At 38.5% G+C, this 11175-nt stretch overlaps 1 pseudogene; it reads left to right on the forward strand.

Moving 5' to 3' along the window:
- Nucleotides 1-8585: 8585 nt before the first annotated feature.
- LOC121791688 lies at nucleotides 8586-11074 on the forward strand (annotated as a pseudogene).
- Nucleotides 11075-11175: the final 101 nt, after the last annotated feature.

Consider the following 11175-nt stretch of genomic DNA (forward strand, 5'->3'; position numbering starts at 1 on the left):
CGAATTCGTTTCACACATCGCCATATTTATGAGATTATTGCTTCAATGGCCTTCCATTTCATTTTCCAAAATTTATTATACATTTATTCGTTACTCATTTCATACAAATACAATGGCGGAAATTATTGTCATTCATTTTCCAAAATTTGATAACATTTACGTAACGCTTAGTTTTTAATTTTTGGGAAATTAAAAGGTTTTAAATTTTTTAATAATAGGTGAAGAAAGTGAAAAAGTTTTGCGGAGTTATCTTCTATTTTTTGGACTATAAATATATGACATTTGGTAATTTATCCACTCACATTTTTTTTTCATCACATTTTTCACTCACTCCATATTTTCCAATACTCTTCATACTGTTTAACATGTAGTTATGATATTCTTTTTATTTTTTTCTATTATTAAAGTTTGTTTTAAAGTGATTAACAAAGTAAAATTGAACTGGGACGAAGGGAGAATTTTATTTATATTTGGCTCATTTGTTGGTCATGATGATTATATTTTAACGTTAAGTGTTTAGGATTAAGGTTTCAAGGTTTGTGTTTTTAGCGTATTAGGGTCACTATATTGCAATGTAATGAAGCTCGACTATGATAAAGTATAGTACTAATTTAAATGGATACAGAATACAACAAAGATTACACACAATTTTGTGACAATATTAGATTACACACAATTTTTATACTTCAAAATACAATTTTAAAACCGTTTTGAGGTTTGAAAAGCTATCGTCCAATTTTAAAACTTGCAATACCACCAATTTATTTTCTGAATCAAAACTTGATCTTGTGTTAATCAATTAACAATTTAAAACCGTATGATAAAAAAATATTTCGTCGTGCATCACACGTGGGTTAAAACTAGTAGATAATAAAGTAAGAGATGGTTGAAGTTTTGTTTTTAGTTAAAAAATGAAATTGATCACTTGTGGCGAGACAACTCAAAATGAAAAGTATTTTATCTTCCTTTCTTTTTCCTTTTTCCTTTTTTCTTCTTCTTTAGTTTCTTCTTCTTTCTTTTTTCTTCATTTTCTTCTTTCTTTTAGTATTTTATCTTCCTTTCTTCTTTCTTTTTTCTCCTTAGTTTATGTTTCCTCTTTTTTCTTTTCTCTTCTTTTCTTCTTTCTTAATAGTGTTTTATACATACATCTAATTGCATTCATAATATAAATCAAGAACAAAACACCAAATTAAATTAATTATTTAAAGTAATTAAATCAATTGAATATTTTTTATTAAATTATTTTATACTCATTTTAGGGTTAAAACACCTAACTAAAAATATTCAACTCTTAATATCATTATGAATACAATTCAAAACTTTAAACTTTTATTAAGACTATATTGATTAGTTGTTAATTTAATATAAAATAATAATAATAATAATTATTATAACTATAATTATAATTAAGTATATTTAAATGATATTTAAAATATAAATTAATTACTAATTTATAACATCAATATAATAATATTAATATTGATTAATAATAATAGTATAAAGAGTGAGGATAATGACAGAAGATATTATAATATCACTTTTGGTAGTAATTTTGTGTACGCCCAATATATCATTTATGACACAAATGAGAAAATATATTTGTTTAAATGGCATTTTGGGGTGAAAATCACATCAGGTACCAAAAATGTGATTTATAGGTACAAAAACTGATATAAAATAAAGATCAGATACAATTTATGTGCGAAAGTGAAAGATCAGGTACCATTTATATAGTTCACTCTTTGTTAAAAAGTCTTAACATGTAAACATGTACTCCATGTCTCCCTCCATTTTAAGGAAGATGATCAATTTATTAGGCGGCATAAAATTTCATACAATTTTATTTTATGTGTTATGTGTTAAGTAGAGAAAGTAAAGTAAGAAATGAATAATAAAGTAGAGAAATATATTTTTATTTTTAGTAATGTACTATTTTGATTGAGACTTAAAAAAAAGAGTTATTTTGGATAGGACGGAGATGAGAACTAACAAAAGGCAGTAATATTTTAAAGTAGAATATTTGATCTTTGATTCTTTGTCGGTGGTTTATTAGTAAACAATCATTTTATGTGGATTGATAGAATTACACATATATAGATATAGTGAATGATGGACTTGCATTTTAATTTTCTTACGCTATTACATAAGTACTCACATTTCGGACATATAGAGGTTCAAGCATAGAGTGTTAAGTGGATAACGAACTGCACAACAACTGCTTCATAAATTTACAGAGGATAATAGGTGTGGCACACACCCTGTTCGAACGAATGACTCAAAAAGCACAACTGAATTTAAAGGGAAACGGCGCCTCTTGCCGATGTAGTACACTTGAAAACATCCTTCTCCTCTTCCTCTCCAACTCAACTCGAGGGTATTTAAACTATAAATCTAAAAACTCATTGCTAACTAACTACTAAAATAAATAGTAGAGTAGCTTTAACAAATTAAATTTAACTAAAAGATAACAATTTTACTCAGTGGCGGAGCCAGAGATTTCATAATGGGGGTCCAAAATTAAACTTCAAAAAAAATTACATAAATTAAATTATAAGGTTCAAAATGTAAAAGTCAAATGCAATCACATCATAACATTTGTCTTCTATTCTTCATCTTCTGAAACCGCTGCATAATAGTTTCATTGGTAACTTTAACAAACACATCCTTTTCGATGTAAGGAACTAAGCAATCATTCAATAGTTGGTCTCTCATGCTATTACGTAGAGAAGTCTTGATGATCTTCATTGCTGAAAAGGCTCTTTCTACTGATGCAGTGGCAACTGGTAAGATCAATGACAACTTAACTAATGAATAAACCATTGGAAAAACTTCATGTTTCCTTGTAGAAACCATCTTTTCAGCAAGACCACGAATTCCTGATATTTGTGAAAACTTTTCATCTATGCGCACATCGAAAATAACGATCCATATACCTACAAAAATAGTCAACACTGATTAAGTTCAAAATATTGGATATTTTCTGTATGCAAAACTATTAACACACACATCAAATAAAGAATTGGAGTTATAAAATTCCAACTACAGAACCACCGTAGTCCGTAGCCATTGAATTACATAAGCTATCTTCTTTCTCCCCCTTTGAATTATTATTGCAGCCAAACAAAAAAACAACATATGTAGAAAAATTAATTGAATTATATTTGAGTTTTGAATATACCTAGTTCTAGTTTACCAGATTTTAGACTTGGAACGGTAGAATGAATACGCTAAATTCAGACTTGGATTGGAACGGCATAATGAATACGCTAAATTAAGAGGCACAATTCATATATATTTTGCTGAAACCTATCTCTAATATTATATTTATTATAAATTATAATTATTGTGAAATTACTAAAATACCCCTAAGTTTTTTAAAAATTAGTGGGGGACCATGGGCCCCTGGCCCCACCCTCCCTCCGCCCCTGATTTTACTCAATCTTGTTCAGCTTCAGCTCTGAGTCTCGACTGCCCCAAGTCTTGGTCAACGTTTGTAGACCTGAATCCGTGATGTTATGATGGGTAAACATAAAAAAATATTAAAAACCACTTGTCATTTTGCAACATTCAGCCTTAAAAACCAATAGCAGATAGGTAGATTTGGAATCAAAAGCGGACAATTCGGTAAAGTGAAATGTGGCCAAGGATTTAATATTAACAAATAATTTCATATTGATGTACAGTGTGGATAAGATAATAGAATAATCTTATATTATATCATTCCTGTATTTCATATGTTAGAGCACCAATCCAAAAAATGCAGTTTCCTTTCTCAGTTTGATAATAGAATAATCTTATATTATACCATTCCTGTATTTCATATGTTAGAGCACCAATCCAAAAAATGCAGTTTCCTTTCTCAGTTTGTTTGATTCTTGTTATGAAGATTGGTTAAGGAAGCAATGCATGTGCATGGGAACTAAGTGTGGAATGCACGACATCAAAGCAAGAGGATCAAAATTTGAAAGTTAGTTAACTAACTGCTACTAGCCGTTGGAGCTTCTTGTGATTTTCGGTTGTAACCGTTTCTTGAGTGAAATCTCATTCACTCTTTTAGTTATTGGTTAGTATAAATAGAGTAGTTAACTCATTGTAGAAAAAACACATTGTAATCACTTCTTGATTTCAACTCAATAAAGATTGAAAAACAATTCTCTAAAAGATATCTCTCTTCTTCCCTCAACACTTGTTCTTGTTTTATTATTGATCGGTTATCTCATTGCATTATTCATCAATTGGCGCCGTCTGTGGGAAAGACGATTGATCGATCAAGGTTATTGCAATGGCAGCAAGGCTCGAGGCAGGGAAGTTCTCAGGGAAGAATGATTATGGCTTATGGAAGATGAAGATGAGGACGGTTCTGGTGCAGCAAGGCCTAGTTGGTGTTCTGACTTCGATTGAATCAGATGGGAAAGGAAAGGCTCCTGCACTAGATGAGAAAGCTCAAGCAAAGTTCAATGAGGTGCAGTTAAAAGCTCATAGTGCTGTCATTTTATGTCTTGGAGACAAAGTGCTACGTGAAGTGCAAGGAGAGACAACTGCATCTGGCATCTTGAAGAGGCTTGATGATGTTTACCTGGCCAAGTGTTTGGCTAACCGCTTGTATATGAAAAGAAGACTTTATTCATATAGTTTTTCTGAGAATAAGTCGATTGTGGAGCAGCTGGAGAACTTTTGCAAATAAGTTGATGATCTTGAGGCAGTTGATGTTAAGATCAATGATGAAGACAAGGCTATCTTGGTTCTCAATGCCTTGCCTAGCTCCTATGATCAGTTGAGAGATGTCATTCTTTATGGGAGAGACAAGGCTATCACCTACAATGAGGTTCATGCTGCACGCATGGCTAAAGAATTGTAAAAGGGTAGTCCAAGAATGCCTGATTCTCAGCCTGAGTCACTAAACATTAAGAAGTGGAACATGAAGAAGTTCAAGAAGAAGGCTGAGGAGTCAAAGCATGAAGGCTATGGGGTGAAAGAAACTAGGTCTTGCCACTGGTGCAAGAAGCCAGGGCATTTGAAAAGGGATTGTTTTGGCTGGAAAAAGAAGCTGGCCTCAGAAAGTAAGTCCTGTACAAATATAATCAGCAGTGTTGGTGAAGATACTGCTGAGGTCATGAATGTGATGGACAGAATTGAGAAGGGCTCATGGATAATGGACTAAGGCTGCTCATTCCATATATGTCCAAATGTGGACTGGTTTCATGATCTAGTTGAATGTGATGGATCAGTCTTGCTGGGAAATAACAAAGCCTGCAGCATCAAAGGAATAGGCAGCATAAAGCTGAGATTGAATGATGGATCAGTCAAGATTCTTTCTGAGGTGAGATATATCCCAGAGGTTAAAAGGAATCTTGTGTCTCTTGGTACTCTTGAAAGGAAGGGATACTGTTTTATTTCTAGAAATGGAGAAATGAAAGTTTGCAAGGGACAACATGTGAAGATGGTGGCTCATAGAGCAGGCAGCTTGTATTATCTGCATGCTGCTGTCATTACTGGTGAGTCCCATATTGCTGTCATGAATAATTTGAAAAGCAGGCATCTCAAGTTAGGACATCCGGCTGAGGGCACCTTGAAAGCAATGATCAAGAAAAAGGTGATTGAAGTAAGCAGTCAGGATAAAATGGAGAAATGTGAAGATTGCTTGCTAGGAAAGACAAAGAAGCTTTCATTTCCAGCAGGTAATCATACTTCTTCACCACTTGATTGTATTCATTCAGATCTTTGGGGTCCATCTCAAGTTAAAAGCCTTGGTGGAGGAAAGTATTACATGTCCATCATAGATGACTTTTCAAGGAAAGTATGGGTGTTCATATTGAAAGAAAAATCTGAGGCATTTGGCATTTTCAAGAACTGGTGTACAGAGATGGAAAATGAAAAGGGAATGTCTCCTAAAGTGTTCAGGACAGACAATGGCCTAGAGTACTTGTCTAAAGAGTTTGATGCTTTTTGCAAGGATAAGGGGATAAGAAGACACAGAACTGTTCCAGCTAACCCCCAACAGAATGGAGTTATAGAGAGAATGGACCACACTCTCCTTGAAAGGGCCAGGTGTCTTCTATCTTCTTCTGGTGCAGGCAAGGAATTTTGGGCAGAAGCAGTCAGTACTGCAGCTTACTTGATCAATAAATACCCTTCCTCAGGCATCAAAGGTTCAATACCAGATGAGAGATGGTATGAATCAAAGTCAGATTACTCTAGACTGAAGCCTTTTGGGTGCAAGGCATTTGCACACTTGAAGCAAGGGAAATTAAATGCAAGAGCTTTGCAGTGCATTATGCTTGGGTATCAGAGAGGTGTGAAAGGGTATAGGCTTTGGTGCATTGAGCCTGGGAATCAAAAAGTGGTGATAAGCAGAGATGTTGTCTTTATTGAGACCAACATGCCTCTTCTGTTGAACAAGACCTCCAAGGAAGCTACTGATCTTGATGCTCCTTGGACTCAAGTTGGAGCAAGCCCTTTATCAGACAGTGAGCATAGAGAATAATGAAGCAGGTGGAGTACAAGAAAGTCAAGAAAGTGAGACTGAGAATTTGCAGCATCAACAAGGCAACACACAAGATTATCAGATAGCAAGGGACAAGCCAAGAAGAGCTAATGTGAGAGCATCATCTAGATTCAATTATGAGATGCTCTACTATGCTCTACATGTGGCTGAACAATTGGAGACTGCTGAGCCTAGTTCCTATACTGAAGCTGTGAATGAACCAGAAAAGGATCAATCGATTCAAGCTATGAAAGAAGAGGTTGAGTCTCTGATAAGCAACAAGACCTGGATCTTGGTTGAGAAGGCTGAATTCAGAAAGATTATTAGATGCAAATGGGTATTCAAAAAGAAATTAGAATCAGCAGTTGCAGAGAAAGTCAAATTTTAATGAGGTCTACTCTCCAGTTGTGAAGCATAACTCCATTCGAATCCTTTTGCAGTAGCAGCAAAAAAGGATTGGAGCTTGAGCAATTGGATGTTAAGACAACATTTCTAAATGGGGATCTTGAGGAAACGATTTATATGGCTCAGCCACAAGGTTCTGAGGTCCCTGGCTCTAAACAAAAGGTGTGTATGCTTAAGAAAAGTATATATGGCCTTAAGCAAAACAGTAGGGAGTGGTACTTGAAGTTTGGAGAAAGTTTGTCAAATCTGGGCTTCACTAGATCACTCTATGATAGTTGTGTGTTTGTTAAGAGGCAGAAAAACAAGGCACGTATCTATCTCCTCTTGTATGTGGATGATATGCTGATATCAGGGCCAGACAAGGAAGGAATCAGAAGAATAAAAGAGTAGCTCAAGTCAGATTTTGAGATGAAGGATCTTGGCAATGCAAGAAGGATCCTTGGAATGGATATAATCAGAGATAGGAGGAAAAGGAAGTTGTGGCTGTTCCAGACTGATTATATTCTGAAAACCCTGAAGAAATTCAGAGTTGACAATATGAGAAACACAACAACACCAATGGTTATGCATTTCAAGCTGTTAAGAGATCAGAAAGCTAAAAGTGATGAAGAGGGGAAGGAAATGCAATTGGTTCCATACTCTAACATTGTGGGCAGTTTGATGTACTTAATGATATGTACAAGACGTGATATAGCACATGCTATCAGCACAACAAGCAGATATATGGCAGATTTTGGCACACAACACTGGAGTGCTCTAAAATGGACACTGAGGTATCTGGGAGGTGCAGATAAGATAGCCATATTGTTCACTGATGAAGGTGGAGCTGAATAAGAGCCTTTGGTAGGCTACTGTGACTCAGACTATGCTGCAAATATTGACACAAGAAGGTCACAGACTGGTTATATTTTCACATTGTTTGGATCAGCTATATGTTGGAAGTCAAGTCTGCAAAATGTGGTAGCTTTATCATCAGCTGAAGCTGAGTATATGTCCTTGACTTCAGCAGTGAAAGAGGGCAAATGGATACTTGGGCTTGTGGCTGGATTTGGAGTGCAACAGAAGGCTGTGGCAGTGCATTGTGATAACAATGGAGCATTGTGTCTTGCAAGGCATCAAATGTTTCATGAGCGTAATAAACACATTGATGTGAGGCTGCATTTCATAAGGGATGAGGTGGAGAGCGGCATGGTAAAGGTGATTAAGATTGATACGGCTCACAACCTGCTGATATACTCACTAAACCCCTAAGTAGGGAGAAGTTTGAGTGTTGCTGCAAATTGGTAGGATTGTGTGCAGTAAGCTTCTGAGCGTTGCTTCATTATCCAAGGTGGAGATTGTTATGAAGATTGGTTAAGGAAGCAATGCATGTGCATGGGAACTAAGTGTGGAATGCAAAACACCAGATCAAGAGAATCAAGATTTGAAAGTTAGTTAACTAACGGCTACTAGCCGTTGGAGCTTCTTGTGATTTTCGGTTGTAACCGTTTTTTGAGTAAAATCTCATTCACTCTTTTAGTTCTTGGTTAGTATAAATAGAGTAGTTAACTCATTGTAGAAAAAACACATTGTAATCACTTCTTGATTCCAACTCAATAAAGATTGAAAAACAATTCTCTAAAAGATATCTCTCTTCTTCCTTCAACACTTGTTCTTGTTTTATTATTGATCGGTTATCTCATTGCATTATTCATCAATTCTCTTCTCATTTCTTCTATGGACCAATCACGCTTCATCGAAAAGATCCAACTACATTATCCATATGGATAAACCCTCCATGCCCAAGGCCTTCTCTACTCACCATTACTGGTATTCTTCTCTCCTCAATTCTGCCACTTCAGCAGAGGCGAAGCTCATCTACACCTACGACCACGCCTTCCATGGATTCAACACTGTATTGTCCACAGACGAATTGCGGGCTCTAAAGAAGTCTGAAGGGATGGTTTCCGCCTCCGTAAGCAAAGCTGTCACTTTTGACACCACACATTCCGTCAATTTCCTCGGCCTCAGCACCGCCACCGGTCTCTGCCCTGCTCCCCACTACGGAAAGGATGTGATCATCGGCATCATTGACGACGGCATCTGGCCCAGAGAGCCCGAGCTTCAACGATGACCGGATGACCGAAATCCCTCCGGGTGGAAGGGAATCTGCCAACAAGGACCAGATTTCAATTCACCACTATGCAACAAGAAACTCATCGGAGCCCGATTTTTTGATGCAGCATCTCGGGTAGAAGATCCAGAGAGATTCTTTATTTCTCCTAGGGACACCAGTGGCCACGGCACCCATGTCGCGTCCATAGCTGCCGGGAATTTTGTGAACAATGTTTCCCACTTCGGATACGCCCCCGAAACTGCAAGGGAGTTGCCCCAAGAGCTAGGATTGCAGCATACAAGACCGGAAGCAATGATACCGAAACATTAGCCTGCATCGACCAGGCCGTCGCAGATGGTGTTCATATAATATCCATATCCTTACGATATGAAGCAGCCAGTCTGTTTTACAATCCAATCGCAACAGCTACCTTCGGTGCCAGGGAAAAGGGGATCGTCGTTTGTAAATCCGCGGGAAACACAGGCTACAACATCGCCACAATTAGAAACGGGATCCCTTGGGAGTTTGTGGTGGCATCTGGGACCATTGACCGATGGTTTGCAGGGACGATCACACTCGGAAACGGCAAAACCATCACCGGATTTACCATGTTTCCGCTAAGGGCCTCTGTCATCAACTTGTCTCTCATCTTTAACCAAACACTCTCTGTCTGCAACTCTACTGAAGTACTGTCACAGTCGAATCTACGCCGAATCGTCGTCTGCACTGTTAGTGATGATGACCAAACTATCACTGAATGAACTGAAAGTTTCTTTTTCACAATGCACTATCTGATCGGTTCTAACTCAAACGTTGCAGCAGCTGTCATAATTTCATAAGATACGAGCCTACTCAGACCAACTTATTTTCCTTTCCCGGGGAACGTGATCAGCCGAGAACAAGCCGTAGAATTGATCGAGTACGCAACCACCAGTGCTTCACCAACTGCAACTATAGATTTCCAGCAAACAATAACCGGGCCAAATCTGCCACGGGGCGTGGCAGCTCCAGCCCTATCCGGATCCTCATCCAGAGGCCCCTCCCAGACCTACCAGGAGATCCTGAAGCCCGACATTATGGTGCTGGGAGTGCTAATTTTAGCCGCGTACAGTCCTATCTGCCCTGGTCCACAAGTTGGAGATAATTTCTTCCTATCAACAGATTACGCTCTAGTGTCCGGCACATCGATGGCCGCCCCTCACATCTCTGGGGTTGCGGCCCTTTTAAGGCCGCGCACCCGGAGTGGAGCCCGGTTGCTATAAGTCCGCGATGATGACAACTGCTAATCATCTCGACGCGACAAAAACAGCCAATCAAGCAGGCGGGCTTTAACCCCCATAGTGTTGCTTCCCCACTGGGGATTGGGTCGGGTCAGGTGGATCTAAACCGGGCGCTTGATCCAGGTCTATTCTATGACCACACGCCACAAGATCTTGTAGACCTAGTCTGCTCGATGAACTTCACTCTCGAGCAGATTCGGGGATCATAAGGTCGAGCTACAATTGCTCGAGTCCGTCACCGGATCTGAACTACCCTTTATTCATAGCGCTGTATAACTTCGACCAGAGTGGAGTGACGTTGACTAAAAGGTTCAAGCGGACTTTGACGAATGTTGGTAGTGGTGCGGCCACGTATAGAATGAAACTTGAGAACCGGAGAATTCGACGGTGACGGTAACGCCGACGACTCTGGTTTTCGGGAAGATATGAGAAGCAGAGCTATTCGTTGAGCATTCGGTATATAGAAGATATTGAGACGGGGGTCAGACATGGGTCGCTGACGTGGATTGAGGAGACCGGCAAGTATGTTGTTAGAAGTCCGATTGTCATTTCTGGCGGAGTTGATAATTACGGCTAATTTTTGCAACATTGCTTTCTCTTTTCTGTGGTTGTGTTACGCACTCGACGGATGCACGCATATTAGGGGAGCCTACTGATGGAGATATGCCCGAGCCTCCCCTGATCCAACCTTCGACGTCAACCGAAAGCTTAGAGGATGCGATAAGCATTGCGGATGCACGCATAGGAGGGGAGCTTACTAATGGAGAAAGCTTAGAGGATGCGGCAAGCATTGGAGAATTGGAGGATCAATCGAGGGATGTCAACAGCAAAGGACTCGGAGAGGAAATTGAGGCCGAGAAGGAAATCAAAGCACGGGACGCTACCGAGACTTCGTCACCAAGTAGCGACCC

Source organism: Salvia splendens, unplaced genomic scaffold (genome assembly GCF_004379255.2).
Source record: "Salvia splendens isolate huo1 unplaced genomic scaffold, SspV2 ctg874, whole genome shotgun sequence".
NCBI classification, from domain to species: Eukaryota; Viridiplantae; Streptophyta; class Magnoliopsida; order Lamiales; family Lamiaceae; genus Salvia; species Salvia splendens.